The sequence below is a fragment of the Haematobia irritans genome, chromosome 2 (assembly GCF_050003625.1).
Source record: "Haematobia irritans isolate KBUSLIRL chromosome 2, ASM5000362v1, whole genome shotgun sequence".
NCBI classification, from domain to species: domain Eukaryota; kingdom Metazoa; phylum Arthropoda; class Insecta; order Diptera; family Muscidae; genus Haematobia; species Haematobia irritans.
The window spans coordinates 68,336,240-68,355,530 of NC_134398.1; the positions used below are offsets into that span (position 1 = coordinate 68,336,240).

The following is a 19,291-nucleotide window of genomic DNA, read 5'->3' on the forward strand; positions in this document are numbered from 1 at the left end:
TTGCACTCAAATTAAAAAAATAAAGTCGGTTAAGAAAAATGATTGGAAATTTTCAACACCATTTATATTAACTAATAAAAAATTATTCAATTAAAAACATAATTGAAACTTCTGTTGGATTTTATATCAGGGATGGGCAAAGATACTATGTGGCGTTTTGCTCTTACTATCCAATACGTTCTCTCGCAAGACGAAATGAATTTGTATTTTTGAAACACTATTCAGTTTTGTTTGAGCAACGGATCGAGCTGGATGTGTTGTAACATGTTGTTTAGCGATTATTTGCATTACGAAATTGATGAGTATTAGTAAAATAATTATTTGTTTTGAGTTTGGTTTTTTTTTGTTCAATCAATGTTATTAATTTTCAATTAGAATCAAATCTTCAATAGTAAATAATGCTTAAAATTCTTTCATAAAAAATATGAAAACACTAACTTAAGTAACATTTCTCGAAGTGCATAAAGAGAGCGATTAAAAGGATACGCACACAAACTCAATTGCTCTCTTCCCACCCCTGTTCTATATACATATATAACTTAATTGACTCATTATATTGTTACTCATATCCAAGGAAAAACTATAATCATTATAGGAAACCACATAAGAAAGGGTTAAAATATATGCACTATTTAACTGAATCGATCAAAAAAATATAAGGACAGGAATTTCAACAAATAATTGATTGTGTCAATTAAAAAATTAATTGAGTCTTCCGATCAAAATTTTTTGAAAGTGTACAAGAAATCAATAACATTTTAGTCAAGTCTGTATATTTGGATGTCTAATTAACTCTGTGATTAATACTATTGTCTTCGTGGCTGAAGCTATTTCACTTAAATTAAATTAATTGGATCAACTAAGTGCCTTCCTATTTTTTATTATACGTCTATGTTTTATTTTATGGCATAATGAGGTTATTAATTATATACAATTTTTAATATCGTATTATAATCTCTTTTAAAACATTTAAAACCATAAAACGATTTTTGAAATGCAATTTTTATAACATATTTATGCGATTTTTCTAATGTGCGTATGTTTATAAGAAATAATTGTCTATAAGAAAACAACGCAAATAAGAAAATCGTTTCTTATATCTGCTTTCTAGTGTATAATGATTTGTTTTCCCTTAGAATGTTTCTCAAATAATGGAAATGAAGCCAATTCCTACTGTATGCAATATGGTAACCATTATTAGCCAAACCTTTTTAAGGGATATAATATTTATGTTTTTTTGTTACCACTTCCGGAAGTGCCTAAATATACGTTGAACCTATTTAAATCTGTGGTACTGTACATTGAGAATAGCACAACAATAATCACTTTGCTGTTGGGAATGATACCAGCTACCCAAACAAAACAAAGCGAACGAACCAACGTTTTATTTGGCAATTGGTAAGATCAACCAGTCATTTATTCAACCGGTTTGTTTATTTCTTTTTTTTCGTTTGTTGATCATTGTCAATTTATAGTTTACAAAGTCTGTTTTCAATGTCATGATGACGTTTTCTATGTTTCTCCTCTCAAACTAATATAACTCATTTATATCATGCCTACAAAATGAAAGAGAGCAAGCATTTCAATTTCAACAAATACATTGTAGTTGGCTCAGTGTGCTAATCAGAAGTTATGTATATTGTTGTGTAAATTTTTGTTTCCTTTCTTACAATAACGGATTTGAAGCAAATGAACTCCACATAAAGGTCAGGAATTATGCAAACTTCCAAGGCAGGTAATAACGCTTCTGATATAAAATATTACGTACAGAACTGTGCTAAGTATATGTTTCAAAATCAGTAGCTTTTGACTCAGTTTTTTTCACAAAGATTCAAATTCAAGGTTCCCTAAACCAGTTTCGAGTGTTTTTATTATTATTTTTTTAGTAGACAATCTCAACACATTAGCAGAATTTAAGCAAAAGTCGTGTCTTTATGCGATGTTTTCATTATTCATTATGTGTTGTTTTTTTTAACACTTTCTAAAGAGAAAGTATTTTTTGTATTGTACCTTTAAAACGATAAAAATCTGAAATAAAATTGTCATCTTTTTCAGAAGGCTTGTGGGAAGGGTATATCGACTCACATACTTTGTTGTTTGGCTGAGTCACTACTAAAGTGAAGATTTCTGCAACAATATTTTACGCTAATGGATAATAGCAATATTTTGACCGAAAACTATGAGAAAATGTACTATGATTTAGCACCTATGGCCCATATGCAAAACAATTTTTTGATAGTTTATCAAAGGAATTACTGCGGTAAAAGTAGGTTTGAAGTTTTCTATGACATTTTTGTATATGGGTGTAATCTTTAATATTATAAGCGGAGATAAGGATCAAATTCGGGAGGGTTTACTAAAGACATCAGCATAACACACACTGAAAAAAAATATTTACGTGATATTAAAAATAACGCAACCTAAATATTAGGATGCGAAATTTACAAAATATTAGGGACAAATTTCTTTAAAATAATGACATTTTAATTAAAATTCAGTTTAAAATCTTTACTTTAAAAATTTTTTCATTAAATTTAGGACACAAATTTTGTAAATTTGCGTCCCTCCGTTAAAGTCACATATCTTTGAGCTAAGGCTAATTTTCCTTAAAGTAAAGAAACACATTTTTGATTTAAAGAAATTGTCCTTCAATTAAATGAAATATTGAAACTTTAGATTTAAGATGAAAACGCTTCAAATAAAGGCTAAGACTTATTTTGAGGATTTAGCGTCTTTGGTGAAATTTTTTTTGGAATTAAGAAAACAATTTTTACTTTGAAGCATCCGTTATAATTTGGATTTTTAAACTGGCATTTTTTGTACGTGAGTACCTTTATTAATAAACCGCGAAGAGAGAATGAAAATTTGATAAATGAGATCTGTATCCTATTTTTTTTTTTTTATTATTATTTTCATCTATGGATTAAATCCTTACAGGCTAACAGTAATATATTACATTATATACATATCGTTTGTTAATATATCAAGTATTTAATAATAATGTTATCTTTTTCTTTACATTGTATTTCTCTTCTGACAAATCAAGATAATAATAAAATTTATTGAATTCTTTACAAAGACGGCGAAGTGGATCGTTGTTTTCAAAGTTCGTTCGAAAGTATTCAATGTGGAGCAGTTCAAAGTTGCGGGTAGGTCTAAAGGGTACATTGAATGATATGCTGTTAATAAGGAAGTCAGATTTAAATCTTCCGTTAATTAAATCAACCATAAAACAGATATTCAGCATGGTACGTCTACTTTTCAGTGTAGGTAATTTGATGAGCGATAGTCTTTCTTTGTAAGACGGCAAGGTTTGAGGTGTGCAGTTATTCCGACGTAAAAAAAACAGTAAAAATTGTTTCTGAACAGATTCAATACGATTGCAATGAATTTGGTTCTGTGGGTCCCAAATTACAGATCCATATTCCAGGATAGGACGCACAAATGAAGTATATAAGTTTCTTGTAACAAATGGGTCAGAAAATTCCTTACTCCAGCGCTTGACAAATCCAAATGATCCATAGGCCTTATTTACAGTCATAGAAATGTGAGATCTAAAATTTAGCATGCGATCCAAAAGTATTCCAAGATCTTTAAAGGATTCAACAGTTTCAAGCGTTGTGCCATTCAAGTTATAATTCGTGTCGATATAATTTAATCTATAAAAAGAGATATGCTTGCATTTCCTTATGTTCAGTTCCATCATATTTGATGAGCACCATCTGTACATGCTATTCAGATGAGATTGGAGTAAGGATTGGTCATCACTATTCCGAATAACCTTTATAATTTTAACATCGTCAGCATACATGAGAGTGTAACAATATTTAATGGCTGATGGAAGGTCATTTATAAATAAGCAGAACAATAGAGGGCCAAGATGACTGCCTTGTGGAACACCAGAAGGCACATGTATTGATTTTGAAATAATGTTATCAAATACTACAAATTGTGTACGATTCTTTAGATAACTTTCAAACCAGGATACCATTAATTCACTGAAGCCCATGCGATGCAGTTTGTACAGTAAAAGTGAATGGTTTACTTTGTCAAACGCCTTACTAAAATCAGTATAAATGACATCAGTCTGTAAACGATCTCTAAAGCCTTCATTAACCATTGTAGTCAATTCCAAGATATTTGTTATGGTCGAACAAGATTTACGGAAGCCGTGTTGTTTAGGCGATAGAAGAGAGGAGACTTGATGATTCAAACTATCAGAAATAATTTTCTCCAACAGTTTTGGAATAGCACTTAATTTAGGAATGCCTCTATAATTCGTAATATCTGACTTGCTTCCATTTTTAAATAGCGGAATGATAAATGAATTCTTCCACAATGTAGGAAAGTGACCTGTGCGCAAAGATTCATTAAACAGAAATGAAAGAGGAGTCGAAAGAGAATGAGCACAATATTTGAGGATGTTACTGGGAATCCCATCAGGGCCCGGGCGATATGAACATTTTATCTTTTCCATATAACTCATCACAATATCAGGAGAAATAAATGGAGTAGTGAATGTCGAATATTCCTGTATCTTAATGGGTACACATCAGATTGCTTGAAATCCTTATGGCAGTAAGTTGTTGCAAAGAACTTTGAAAACTAATTACATATAGATTCATTATCATCCCCTTCAACAGCACCATAGTGAAGGGTTCTTGGATACACATTTGATTGACGTTTAGAATTAATAAATCTGTAAAATGACTTTGGATTAAGCTTCAGTTCATTTTTAATTTTCGATAAATAATTGTTATAGGATTGTTTATTCCACAGGTTGTATTCTGAACGAGCAATTGAGTAGTTTGCATAGTCAGTCACAGATCCAGATTTTTTATACTTTTTATAAAGTTTATTCTTTCTATTCTTCAAGTTACGTAATTTACTGTCATTCCAAGGTGGACCAGTGTGAGAAGTTATTCGAATTAATGGAACAGATTGGGCTATGAATGAATTCAAAGTTTCATAAAATGTATTTATTGATTCATCAAGATTTCTCGCTGGTAAGATTTTATTCCAATCCACATTTAATAGTAATGAGTTCAGTTTTTCATAATCAGTTCTATTAAAAGAGAATATTTTATCAGTTTTCGATACGAGTTTATTTCGCATAGATCTCGAAAAAGACATATTTATATCCATGCAGACAGTGGGATGATGAACATCTTCAGGATTTACAACGGCATTGACGCGTGATAAAAACACATCTTTTAGTTCATTTGTAAAAAATAAATCAAGTAATTTATTATTCGAATTTTGTATGTTGCTAATTTGAAAAAGACCCTCTTTTAACAAGTTTTCAACAAATTCAGATTGATATCCATTTCTTAGCATTGGTACGGAGTAATTCATTTCCTCACAATATTTCCATGTAATAGATGGAATGTTAAAATCACCAGACAAAACAATCAAATCAGAGGATCTCGCAGTAGTTAGGACCGATTGGATAGCAGTCAAATGAGCATTATAAACATCGTTACAAGAACCAGGAGGAATATAGGAGCAAGTCACAAACAATGAATTATGGTCGCACCTTATTTTCACTCCTATATATTCAATTTGAAGTTCATTTGGAACATCAATTTTTGATGAAGCAAATTTCGAAGAAACAGCAATTAGGACGCCGCCACCAGATTTCTTCAAACCAATTGTGCGGTCACATCTATAAATTTGGTACTTGTCGCATAAGATTTCGGTATTTAAGATATTACTTTGAAGCCAGGTTTCAGTAAATATAATCAAATCATAATCAAAACCAAAGCTATCCGTATATAGGTTGCATAATTTTGTGTTAAGTCCCCTAACATTCTGATAAACTAAAGTAAAATTCGTATCAGACAGGGTTTTATTCAGTTTTTTGATTGCTCAACGGGACGTGCAGGTAAACGGGCAACTCTATCTCTAAAAACAAATTCATGCACCACACTCTGTAAGGCCAAAATTCCGGATTGACCACTGTGTCAAAAATGTCCTCAGGTACGAAAATTTTGAATGACGACTTGTTCCTCCTCTCTACAAATTGCAGTTTAGATACCTTAATGTCTACATTTGCATTCAGTTTTGATTTTATGTAGAAATGAATATCATCCTCAGTTGTTTCTGGAGCAAAACGGGCAGCAAAAATGGTTTTCATTGGGGGTAAGACCCTTAAAGGTTTTGGAGCTGAACCAGCAGGCGATTGATTTGTAGGTGTATTAAAAGGAGAAAAGAATACATTAGTATCAGTTAACACAGTAGCATGTAATTTTAATTTACATGTTTTATCTACAGGGTCATCAATTATTTTCTTGTGGCAGGAAAACAAATCGAGACTAGTTATGAGTAAGTGGACATAAACTAATTAAATCGGAAAAAAACCATTCCAATTTTCCATAGTGATCTGTTTAAAAAACAAGAATGTATAGTGTATTTATAGAAGGTTCAAAGTGGGGTTTGCAGCAAAGATATTATGTTTCCTTAAATTTTGAAAGAATTGAATACTTCTTAGAACGAATGGACTAAAATGTTTTTCTATTCTAAATGTTATTCGTATGTATGATAAGCTTTCTATAATAAAGGAAGTCAAAATTATCATTTTATATGAAATTTAACTAAATTTGAGGAAACTTGGTTTTAGTTCGTTTTTTTTTTATTGTTACGATGCTTTGTTATCAGTGAAAAAAAATTTTCTTGTTCAGTAGTAAATTCTTATACCCAGTGAAGAAAACAGTATTAGTAAAATTCCATGCCTTATTCTACACCCTCACAAAAAATCGCTTCTGTAACATACACTCCCAAACATATTTTGCTTCAAGCATATACATTTTTGGGTATTGCCCAAACATTTATTTGTTTGATCTCTTCCAATATATAATATGTTTGAAAGCATATTGGTCTAAACAATATATGTTTGGGTAGTCTAAGTTCCAAACATTTTGTATTTTTGCATCCAAATTCAATAATGTTGTCTTCCAAAAAACAATATGTTATTATGTGAACATATAATAGGTTTGGTAGCATTTTGCACCCAAAAATATTATATGCTTAAAAAAATTTCTCCCAAAAAATATTGTGCTCAAAATTTTATTTATTTATTTATTTATATATAAATATATTTACAATCATAATGAATTATGAAAATAAACAGGTAATATAGGTGCTAACAACATAGGTTTTCGATCTGAATGCTCAAAATGTTGTTTCTGCCTAATTGTATATTCCTCCACATCTTTCTCACTTCCACGAGATTTTTTAGTTCTTAGCACCTTTTTCTGTAATGCAAACATTGTAGAAGAAATTGTTATATTTTATAATTTTTTTTAATTTTACTTTTTGCCGGACGGGGATTCGAACAACGGACCACATAGTTTGTAAGGATCAAAGAAGTAGCTGATCAATTGCCCAAGGAAAAATAAAATGTTAATTTTGTAATAACAAGCCACAACCACCAACTTAATTCAATATCGCTCCCTGTTAAATAGCGCTCCAAGCTACTAAACACATATATGTTTATAGGCTATTTCTAAATTAATATATGTTTGCATCCAAGCATATTATATTTACAAACATTTTATGTCCCAAACATAATATGTTCTAACATATTAACATATATGTCCCAAACATGTTATGCTAGTTTATGAACATTATATGCTTGCACTCAAAAATATTGTGTTTAAAAATTTGTGTTCCAAACATATAATGTTTATAGCCAAACATATGAAAAACAGTCTTTTTCAACCGTGTAGTTAATGAAATATTCCTAACTTTTAGTTTAGGATTTTTTTACTGAAACAAGTTGATTATATTATTTCACTTAATGGAAATAAAATGGCTAAATTAAATTAACATTTTTTCCTTTAGTTTCGAAGGCACTTTTTTTCTGGGTGTAGCTTAATGTCAGTTGTTGCATCACTTATAATTAATTTGTGTTTATCTTATCTTAAAGAATATTCTTAGTTTTATATATCTAGCAATTTGGTTGCAAAAAATCTAGAAAATAGAATATATATTTCCGAATAAATATTTCCAATTTTCATTATTTTACAAAAACAATACACAGTTTCGACAAAATTAAATTCTCTAAGCATTAAACATACCTAAAAATGTTTTTTCTCTGTATGATAGGGAAATATATAAGAGGAATATCAAATGATAGCTACTATTCCGAATACTATGGGATTCCCGTTCGCAAAACACAAAACAAGATACAAATTTTATTTTAATGTTTATTATAAAGGCCCTAAACGTGCTCCATTACGTTTTTTTCTCAATCGTCAAATTTGCACAATTAGCACAAAGTACACACCCTCTTATTTGTTTATGTATGTACATATCTACAAGTTTAGTTGTATGAAAATATATCGCAACCGTTCATACGCAAGCAAGTCAAAGACTTCTGTATTTTTAACAATTGATACAAATGAATAATTTTGCCAAGAATAAGTCAACGTGTCAAACAGCTGTGTGAAATCCAACAAAAAGATTTACCAACAATTCTGATATGAATGTTTACACAAATGTACAGAGACGTTATTTATGATAAAACAAATACACATTTTCAGGTTTTATATATAAAAATGCTTATGGAAACTACACAATTTCTCCATTGACTTATTTTAAAGGGTGCAAGTATAGAGAACTGGCTTCGTATTTGGCCAAGCATAAATATATCAAAACGTAGATCATGGAAAAAATGTGCTGAAGATCTTAACGGGACAATGGGCTACTCAGATTTAGAGTGTCTTAAGTATGGCCAATAACTTTAGAATAAGAGCGCTTGAAGATTTGATCCTTCATTTATGAATTTGTGGCATTGATTCCAAGCAAAAATCGTGACTTCTAAAGAATTATCGCAGGACTCTAAAGAAGGTATTAAAACGGCTATTGGCGCCGACATTCCTACGGGAAATTAATACAAATTGCCACTAACTGAATTATCGCAGGAATGGTGCTGGTGCTTCAGTTTGTTGCAATTTTTAACCCTCCGATGAGTGATGCACTGAAAAAAAAGCATGCCCGGTTCCAAAGATTTTGTCTTTACTTTAAAAAATTTGGTATAGATTCCGAGCCAAAGAAGCGGAGAATACAAGTAAGGATATTTTTAGGACACAATTCTCTTATAAATTTGGGTTTTGTGTACTTGTTTCTAGGAAGCAAATTTTATTTTTTCGCTTTTTCAAATTTTTTTCTTCATATGCTATCAAAGTCCTTTAAAAACGAGTTAAGAACAACTTTATTTTCAAAATTAGGACTCGACTTCCAGTAGAAATTATGCTATGTTTCAAGTAAAAGACGTCTTTAAAATAAAGTGTTGAAAAACGTGTCCTATATTTGAACGATTTTTCGCTTTATAGTCAAGATGCAAAAAAGACAACAAAGTTAAAGACAATTTCATTAAATTTAAAGAATTTTTCTAAATTATTACAGTCAAGTTGATCTTAGCCCAAACATTTTTTCTTTCATGTTATGATACCCATTGTTAAGTCAAATCACTTAATTATAAGGACAATACAACTTTATTGAAAAGTTTATCGACTTTTGGACAAGGAAAAAAACTTTATATTAGAGAAATGTGTCTTCTATGCCAAGCAAAATTTGCATTTGTATTTTAAAGACATGAAATCTTTGACTTCAGGACAATATTTTTTTTTCAGTGTGGGTGACTTTTATTCATGCATAATTCTGTCTTTTATGATCTCAAAAATGATGCCTTATCATTTCCTACACTAAACAGTACAGATGACCATAAACTATCATATTTGATATGAGGTAAAACACAGAGTTATAAAAAAACTAAAAGTCAAGAACTTCCACAGGGTCTTTACCAGCCATCGGAGGTTTATATTTTCATATAACTTATTGATTTGTATACGAACCAAAACACACCGAATTCTTTGATTATTCCCTTTGAGACGAAGATTTCGGTCTGGTTTCTAGCAAAGCAAAAATCAACCCTTCCATTCTAATTGAAAACAAAGATATGTTAGTGCTACATCTACCAGCCATCGGAGGTTTATATTTTCATATAACTTATTGATTTGTATACGAACCAAAACACACCGAATTCTTTGATTATTCCCTTTGAGACGAAGATTTCGGTCTGGTTTCTAGCAAAGCAAAAATCAACCCTTCCATTCTAATTGAAAACAAAGATATGTTAGTGCTACATCTATTAAAGACAGCGTTCAGTCAAACAAAATTCTAAAAACGAGCTAATATTTGGTGGGATAGCTTTGTTATTTCAGTACTTCACTTAATCTTTCTGAAAAGTCTGCCGTTTCGCCTGCACCGCAAGCATTACCTTCGTTAATTCTACGAAACATTCTTCATTAACGATTCGTCGTAAATTCTTAATTAAAACAAGGAAATTTACAAAGTTTTTATGTACATACCCCCAGAAAAAAGTGCCTTCTAAACTAAAGGAAAAAATGTTCATCAATTTAGTTTAGCCATTTTATTTCCATTAAGGCAAATTTTTGTGTGAAATAATAAAATTTACTTGTTTCAGTAAACAAATCCTAAACTGAAAGCAGATAGGAATAGTTCATTAAGAATAGAATAAGTCATGGAATTCTACTAATACTGTTTTCTTCACTGGATATAATAATTTACTACTGAAAAAGAAAATTTTATTCACTGATAACAAAGCATTCGTAAAAATAAACAAAACCCGAACTAAACCCAAGTTTCCTCAAATTTAGTAAAATTTCCTATAAAATGATAATTCTGACTTCCTTTATTATAGAAAGCTTATCATACACACGAATAACATTTGGCATAGAAAAATATTTCAGTTCTTTTGTTCTAAGAAGTATTCAATCCTTTCAAAACTTAAGAAAACACACTTGTTAGAATATAGGATATTGTCCTATATTTCTTTTATCTGCCTGTAATCGATACCTGTCATCGAAGTAATCGATGTGTTTGCGCGTGCGTTGTTTTTTTTAGTTGGAGTATACGGAGAGATAGTTAAAAAATAATTTAGTAAAATAATATAGTAAATAAGAAATAAAATATATAAAATATTTGTTATCTTAAATTAGTGAGAAAATACCAGAAGAATAACAACCCCTTAATTCGTCTTCAATTATCAGGTAATATTCAGTGACGCTAACACTGAAGAAAGTTGAACTTCGTATAGCGCCAAAGACATTTTCATTTGTTTGAACGATGTGATTTTCGTAGAAATTAGGTAGAATGCATTTCATATATTAGTTAACATTTTCCTATATTTATGTACCACTATACTACAGAATGAAAAAATTTAACTGAATTGAATTCATATATGGAATGATTTTATTGAACTTTTTTTCATTCATTTGGACAAATCTTACAAATTTGTGGTAAACTTTTTACTTCAAATTTAGAACTGCTTACCTTGGTTTTTAAGTGCAATTTTATGTATTTATATATTTAAGCAATTGTTTCTTCAATAAAATACATGTTTTATTAATATATTAAATATATTTATTTAGAATCAACAGCATCGACTGGCCTTGAAATATTAAAATACAGTTTTTTCTTCTTCTAGTACCTTTCACTTTGAATAAGTTGCTGCCTAGCAATTTTTTTATTTATTTTTTATTTTATTTGACTCATTTTACAACCAAGCCCAAATGGCCATATACGGTTACAGAGATACTCATCATAAAGAAAATACATTAATTTACTTTAGAAAAAGCAAAAAAAAAAAAAATAATATTGAGGCCTACAATGAAGGACTGCAAAAAATTGACTTATAGCTAAACCTTAATACTAAGTACATATCTTAGTTTAAATATAGTTTGAAACTACTATATGTGGGCTACAAATACAAAAAGTTTATGGGAATTGATTACTACTCTCAATTTTCTACTAACGCAGGTTTATTTAGCATACATAATATTTTAAATAACTACTACTATAAATTTAACACCTAAAATAATAACAATTTTGTAAATAATTTTTAATCCTAGTACTTTTTTACTGATTTATTCTTATAGATATACATTTGTATTATTTTTTATTTTATTTATATACAGACATTTATTTTTTTTTATTTATTTATTTATTTATTTTTTTTTTTTTTTTATTTTTATTTTTTTTTTTTTTTATTTTTATTTTTTTTTTTGTTAATAATTTTTAATCCTTTAACAATTTTTCTAATTTATTCTTACTTATATATTTGTATTATTTATTTTTTTGCATATAATCAAACTGCCTACAGATATAATGAATATAAGAATTTTAGGGATTGATTACTACTCTCAAATGCCTATTAAGGCAGGTTTGTAATATTATTATTATTATTATTATTATTATTATTATTATTATTATTATTATTATTATTTTTTTTTTTTTTTCTTTTTTCTTTTTTTGTTTTTTTTTTGCAATATCATGTTATCTTGTGCAATTTTGTCCACCTTTTACAATTTCAATACCTACAAATATAAATAAAAAATCCTAAACCAATTTTTTCACAAAAGGTTAGCGTCACTGAATACTACCTCATAATTGAAGATTCCAAAATGAAGTCGAATGAAGGGGTTGTTATTCTGCTGGTGCAGAGGTACATAAATATAGGAAAATGTTAACTAATATCTAGAACGCATTCTACCTAAATTCTACAAAAACACATCGTTCAAACAAATAAAAATCTCTTTGGCGATATACGAAGTTCAACTTTCTTCTTCACAAATGCAGTATGTGTCTTTTTAAATGGTATATCTTTCAGAGCACTACAGGATATCTAAGTAAAAAAATATTGATTTCCAGATAGAAAATTGTTAAATCGAACATTGTATCTCCCATTTCCATGCCCTCTATTGAATTAAACTATTGGCATGTATATTCATATCTTTTGCATGTGCAATACTTAGTTTATCAATGAATCAGAATTTTTTATTTCTTTTTGTCAATTTCAGTTTAGTTTATTTTTCAATTCAATCAATGTTATAATTTCCCTTTACGAAAAACGTGATCGCCAAACAATCGATAAACAAACTTTCCCTCATACAATAACAATGTGAGTCTTTACTATTGGACTTTGGGGAAGACATCAGGTACTAGACAGAGGTAGAAATAATGACGTTTTGCATTTCAATTGTATTTTAACCCCCCACAACTGCCTTGTGTGCACTCATTGTCCCACATATTCAATTTGAGTGCTTGCACGCTTGACTTGTATTGGAGGCAGTTGTTATCCCCTGAATGTAGAGCGAGTGTTTAACAATTAGTTTTGTATGTACACTGTAGAAAATAATAAGCCAAAAAAGGACGAAGGAGCTTAATCGGGCTGAAATCAAACCTAATGATTTAGTATACCGCTAAAATTAAGTATGTTATTAAAACATTTTATCACGTTCAATTAATGAAGGTACTGTTGCGGGATCGAGAAGGTTGTCTCGTAACCTATTAAGTATAGATCGCATGATAGTTACACGGATAGAAAAGTATATTCTGTTGTAAACAAAATGCGTTCATAATGAACCTTTTTTTGTTCGTTGGTGTAAAATTTCGTTTGGATGGGAAGTATTTTTTTCGTGCAGCCTCACCTACTCACATCTGATATGGGATTCCCGGAATCCCCGGAATGTTTGGTGTGGGAGAAGGTCTATGCTCTATGATAACCGTACAAAAATCAATAAAACTCTGTTAATTTTTTGATTTTGCTCTTATAAATATTTTCGTAGTATAGCCATATTTCCCAAATTTTCCCAAGGGATTATCATTGTCTACCACGACTCCTTCTAGGTTTTTGAAATATATATCTCAATAAATAATAGAAAGCATGAGAGAGCTTCATAAATATTACCAAGATTTTTCAGTGTATATGCCAAAGACTTCTGTAAAATTAAATATATTAGCCTTCATACCGTGAGCCTAAAGTAACCAATAAAGATGACGAAAATACCGCATTTGGAGGCATTATGTCTTATGAAGACTATTCGGTATTCTAGCCACGTGCTCACGGCGTGTATATCGACGTCTGGAAGCCAGCTGTCAACGACTTGTTCAGTTTTTTTTTTCAATTTTCTCCTCATTTCTTCGCATGACTACGTCATTTTTCTTTTCAATTTTGCGAGGCAGAAAGTGTGATAGCTAAAACTAGCATAGTTAAAATGTAACAGGTTAGCTGATAAGTCCCCGGTCTGACACATAAATGGCGTCGCTATTATTTTTATATAGTACCAACCTTCAAATGATTCGTGTCAAAATTTGACGTCTGTAAGTCAATTAGTTTGTGAGATAGAGCGTCTTTTGTGAAGCAACTTTTGTTATAGTGAAAAAAATGGAAATAACGGAATTTCGTGTTTTGAGCAAATACTGTTTTCTGAAGGGAAAAACTACGGTGGAAGCAAAAACTTGGCTTGATAATGAGTTTCCGGACTCTGCCCCAGGGAAATCAACAATAATTGATTGCTATGCAAAATTCAAGCGTGGTGAAATGAGCACGGAGGACGGTGAACGAAGTGGACGCCCGAAAGAGGTGGTTACCGACGAAAACATCAAAAAATCCACAAGATTTTGAATGACCGTAAAATGAAGTTGATCGAGATAGTAGAGGCCTTATAGATATCAAAGGAACGTGTTGGTCATATCATTCATCAATATTTGGATATGCGGAAGCTCTGTGCAAAATGGATGCCGCGCGAGCTCACATTTGACCAAAAATAACGTGTTGATGATTCTGAGCGGTGTTTGCAGCTGTTAACTCCTAATACACCCCGAGTTTTTCCGTCGATATATGACAATGGATGAAACATGGCTCCATCACTACACTCCTGAGTCCAATCGACAGTCGGCTGAGTGGACAGCGACCGGTGAACCGTCTCCAAAGCGTGGAAAGACTCAAAAGTCCGCTTGCAAAGTAATGGTCTCTGTTTTTTGGGATGCGCATGAAATAATTTTTATCGATTATCTTGAGAAGGGAAAAACCATCAACAGTGACTATTATATGGCGTTATTGGAGCGTTTGAAGGGCGAAATCGCGGCAAAACGGCCCCATATGAAGAAGAAAAAAGTGTTGTTCCACCAAGACAAGGCACAGTGTCACAAGTCATTGAGAACGATGGCAAAAATTCATGAATTGGGGCTTCGAATTGCTTCCCCGCCCACCGTATTCTCCAGATTTGGCAACCAGAGACTTTTTCTTGTTCTCAGACCTCAAAAGGATGCTCGCAGGGAAAAAATTTGGCTGCAATGAAGAGGTGATCGCCGAAACTGAGGCCTATTTTGAGGCAAAACCGAAGGAGTACTACCAAAATGGTATCAAAAAGTTGGAAGGTCGTTATAATCGTTGTATCGCTCTTGAAGCGAACTATGTTGAATAATAAAAACGAATTTTGACAAAAAATGTGTTTTTCTTTGTTAGACCGGTGACTTATCAGCCAACCTGTTACTAATGCAAATTGTTTGGAGATGCTGAATTCAAATCCGAGATTTGGTTTAAAGAATTTCAAAAAGTTTTGTATAACTCTTTTTGCTTTTCAATACCAGATCCAAAACAATATCTTATCACGCCACAATAACGGGTTATTTTCCAAATTTTAGCAGAAACCTTTGATATTAATATCTTGAAGTTTGTAGAGTCTACTACTATTGGTACACAGAAAAAATTTAACCAAAATTTTTCCAAATAATAAATTGATTGAAGTTAAAACTGTACATGTGTGTGAAAATAAATTATAATGGATCTCGTTATAAAACCACAAAATAAGCGCCCCCTATATGTCAAAGTTGGAACTAAAGTTACATTATAATGGATTTATGGTCAAAAAATAATTGTAACAAAATGCACAAAACGCGCAAATTAGTTAAAATAATATATCAGATTGTATAATATAGGTCGAACTCTATCTAAAAAGGCGTACCAATACTCCATAACAATCAGTGGTGTGGAGATATGGCCACTTTTATACAGTGGGTCACAGACTGCAAACAAACAAGTGTGGGTTGACAAAACCAACTGGGAATGGAAGTAGAAATCGGGATCTACCAAACAACACAAGCCTTGTGTCCCGGACACGCTGGGGAGCCCAGATATTGCCCACTTTGTGTTATGGGCCACTCATCCTGGAAAGAAATTTCCAAATTTCTTCCAAATGGAAATATGTGGGCTGACCAAACTAACGTGGAATGAAAGTAGAAACCGAGATCTACTCAAGCACATAACTCATTTGTTCCAGACCCGCTGGGGAGCCGAGATATTGGCCGCTTTGCGTTATGGGCCACTCATCCTGGAAAGAAATTTCCAAATTTCTTCCAAATGGAAATATGTGGGCTGACCAAACCAACGTGGAATGGAAGTAGAAACCGAGATCTACTCAAGCACATAACTCATTTGTTCCAGACCCGCTGGGGAGCCGAGATATTGGCCACTTTGTGTTATGGGCCACTCATCCTGGAAAGAAATTTCCAAATTTCTTCCAAATGGAAATATGTGGGCTGACCAAACCAACGCGGAATGGACGTAGAAACCGAGATCTACTCAAAAACACAAACCTTGTGTTCCAGACCCGCTGGGGACCCGAGACATTGGCCACTTTGTGTTATGGGCCACTCATCCTGGAAAGAAATTTCCAAATTTCTTCCAAATGGAAATATGTGGGCTGACCAAACTAACGTGGAATGAAAGTAGAAACCGAGATCTACTCAAGCACATAACTCATTTGTTCCAGACCCGCTGGGGAGCCGAGATATTGGCCGCTTTGCGTTATGGGCCACTCATCCTGGAAAGAAATTTCCAAATTTCTTCCAAATGGAAATATGTGGGCTGACCAAACCAACGTGGAATGGAAGTAGAAACCGAGATCTACTCAAGCACATAACTCATGTGTTCCAGACCCGCTGGGGAGCCAAGATATTGACCACTTTGTGTTATGGGCCACTCATCCTGGAAAGAAATTTCCAAATTTCTTCCAAACGGAAATATGTGGGCTGACCATACCAACGTGGAATGAAAGTAGAAACCGAGATCTACTCAAAAACACAAACCTTGTGTTCCAGACCCGCTGGGGAGCCGAGATATTGGCCACTTTGTGTTATGGGCCACTCATCCTGGAAAGAAATTTCCAAATTTCTTCCAAATGGAAATATGTGGGCTGACCAAACCAACGCGGAATGGACGTAGAAACCGAGATCTACTCAAAAACACAAACCTTGTGTTCCAGACCCGCTGGGGAGCCGAGATATTGGCCACTTTGTGTTATGGGCCACTCATCCTGGAAAGAAATTTCCAAATTTCTTCCAAATGGAAATATGTGGGCTGACCATACCAACGTGGAATGGAAGTAGAAACCGAGATCTACTCAAGCACAAAACTCATTTGTTCCAGACCCGCTGGGGAGCCGAGATATTGGCCGCTTTGTGTTATGGGCCACTCATCCTGGAAAGAAATTTCCAAATTTCTTCCAAATGGAAATATGTGGGCTGACCAAACCAACGTGGAATGGACGTAGAAACCGAGATCTCCTCAAAAACACAAACCTTGTGTTCCATACCCGCTGGGGACTCGAGATATTGCCCATTTTGTGTTATGGGCCACTCATCCTGGAAAGAAATTTCCAAATTTCTTCAATAATTGAATTGAATGATTTCAAATTGTATTCAAATATAATTTTAATGTTTATGGAAGTGTTCAATATTCTCCATTCCCTCGAAATTCTTTTTTATTACTTGTTGGTTTAGTCGTTGCTCTTAGCAAAAAACTCTAAAAACGTAAGAGAAAATAATTCAATAACACAGTACTTCGATTTAAGAAAGTGAATAAGATTGTACTTCAATTTAAGAAACCTTAATAAGACTGTACTTCGATTTAAGCAATTTTAGCCACATTCCTAGTACGATCTCATGCATTACAATTAAAAAAAACTCAAAGTTTAAAACAAATTCAATATATTACATTAAATACGCATTAACAATATTGTACAATTTTTAAATTGATCAATGGAATATATAAAAAGTACTAGCGTAACCCGGCCCGCTTCGCTGCGCCTTCCGAAGCGTATTTGGAGGAACATTTTGCGTTAACTTAGTCAACTATATCCTTCGTGATGAAAACAAATTCGAACAGATTTGAATTCTTTTAAACAAATCGGACTACTTGATTTTTCGTTTATAGGTACAAATACGGCGGGAGTGGGTGAACCATTTCCTCCAAATTTGTTTAATAATGTTCTGTATTCAAGTAGTTGGACAATCTTCTATATTTCTTGTGAATTTTATGTGTGGTTTGTCAAGGAAATGCATCCTTCTCCTCAACATATCTGAAAATTAAGCACTATATTATAACATACAAAGAATTACTGTTTCCCATCCAATAAATCGGAAAAAGTACAAGTAGTAAAAAATTTTACCACATTAACATTTGCTAAAATGTTGAAAAATGATGCACCCTCTACGTTGGCTGCCAATTTCATGTAAATTTAAGTTCTTTACTAAAAAGAAGTCTGGCAGAAGCCTCTGCAAAAATCATCAAATTATGTACCAAAAGGGAACCCTCTCCCCACCTTCGCTCCACTCCGACCTGATATCGGACTATCACGTACCCTATATTAATTTCGCAACGACTCAATGGTCCCTATAAATTCTATCGAAGTAAATCGACAAAGTTTATTTCAATCCCCAACCAGATATCGAAAAATCATATACTAATTTAAAAACCATGTATAAATTTAATCACCTCCTCCTACGTTCCCTTTAAATTTCAAGTAGTTCGGCGATGTTTAAATTTTGCTCTATTGTTTTAAAAGGACGTCACTTTCCCCGATACAATATCCCCTAACCTTCCCTGAAAATTCTTGAAACTTTCCTTCAAGTGTGGGGCAAGGAAGGTTGCCTCTTCGTTCATAAACTTCCCCCACTGCCTATGTAAATTTCAAAAAACTTAAGATGTGTTGTTTTTTTTGCAGTTTTAGAGGAGGACCTCCTCCCCGACTAAATATCGAAAAGTGATGTAGCGTATCTTTTGTAAACGTCCCAGAAAATGTCAAGCAAATTATAAGCCTAAAACGGCGGCCCCTCCTCCGTCCAAATATCACAAATTCAGGTATCAACTATTAATATCGTAACCTCTCCCATTCCTCTGTAAATTTCAAGTAACTCGGTAAAAGTTTAATTGTTTCTCTGTATGTACTTAAGAGAAGCGGATATCTCCCTATGCCCTTTTATTTTTATTAAAAAATTAAGAACCTGATATAAATTCCATAACCCATTTTTCCGTAAAATTTCAGTCGGGGGAGTTTAGTTTTGTTTTCACTGTACTTTAAAAAAAATCGGGCAAAGGGGTGGTCCCCCTCCCCGACCAAATATCGAAAAATAATGTAGCGGA

General features: G+C 32.4%; 1 protein-coding gene and 1 long non-coding RNA gene across 4 annotated transcripts in view; both read right to left on the bottom strand.

The window, feature by feature from the left end:
- Positions 1 to 19,291, bottom strand: part of LOC142225414 (phospholipid-transporting ATPase VD) — a 171,004-nt gene that overhangs the window by 135,391 nt on the left and 16,322 nt on the right. The window lies entirely within an intron of this gene.
- LOC142223064 (uncharacterized) lies at positions 7,052 to 7,408 on the bottom strand. The gene is made up of 2 exons (XR_012718532.1): positions 7,312 to 7,408; positions 7,052 to 7,253 (listed from the first exon to the last, which is right to left on the bottom strand). It is a non-coding gene; the product is annotated as an uncharacterized LOC142223064 (long non-coding RNA).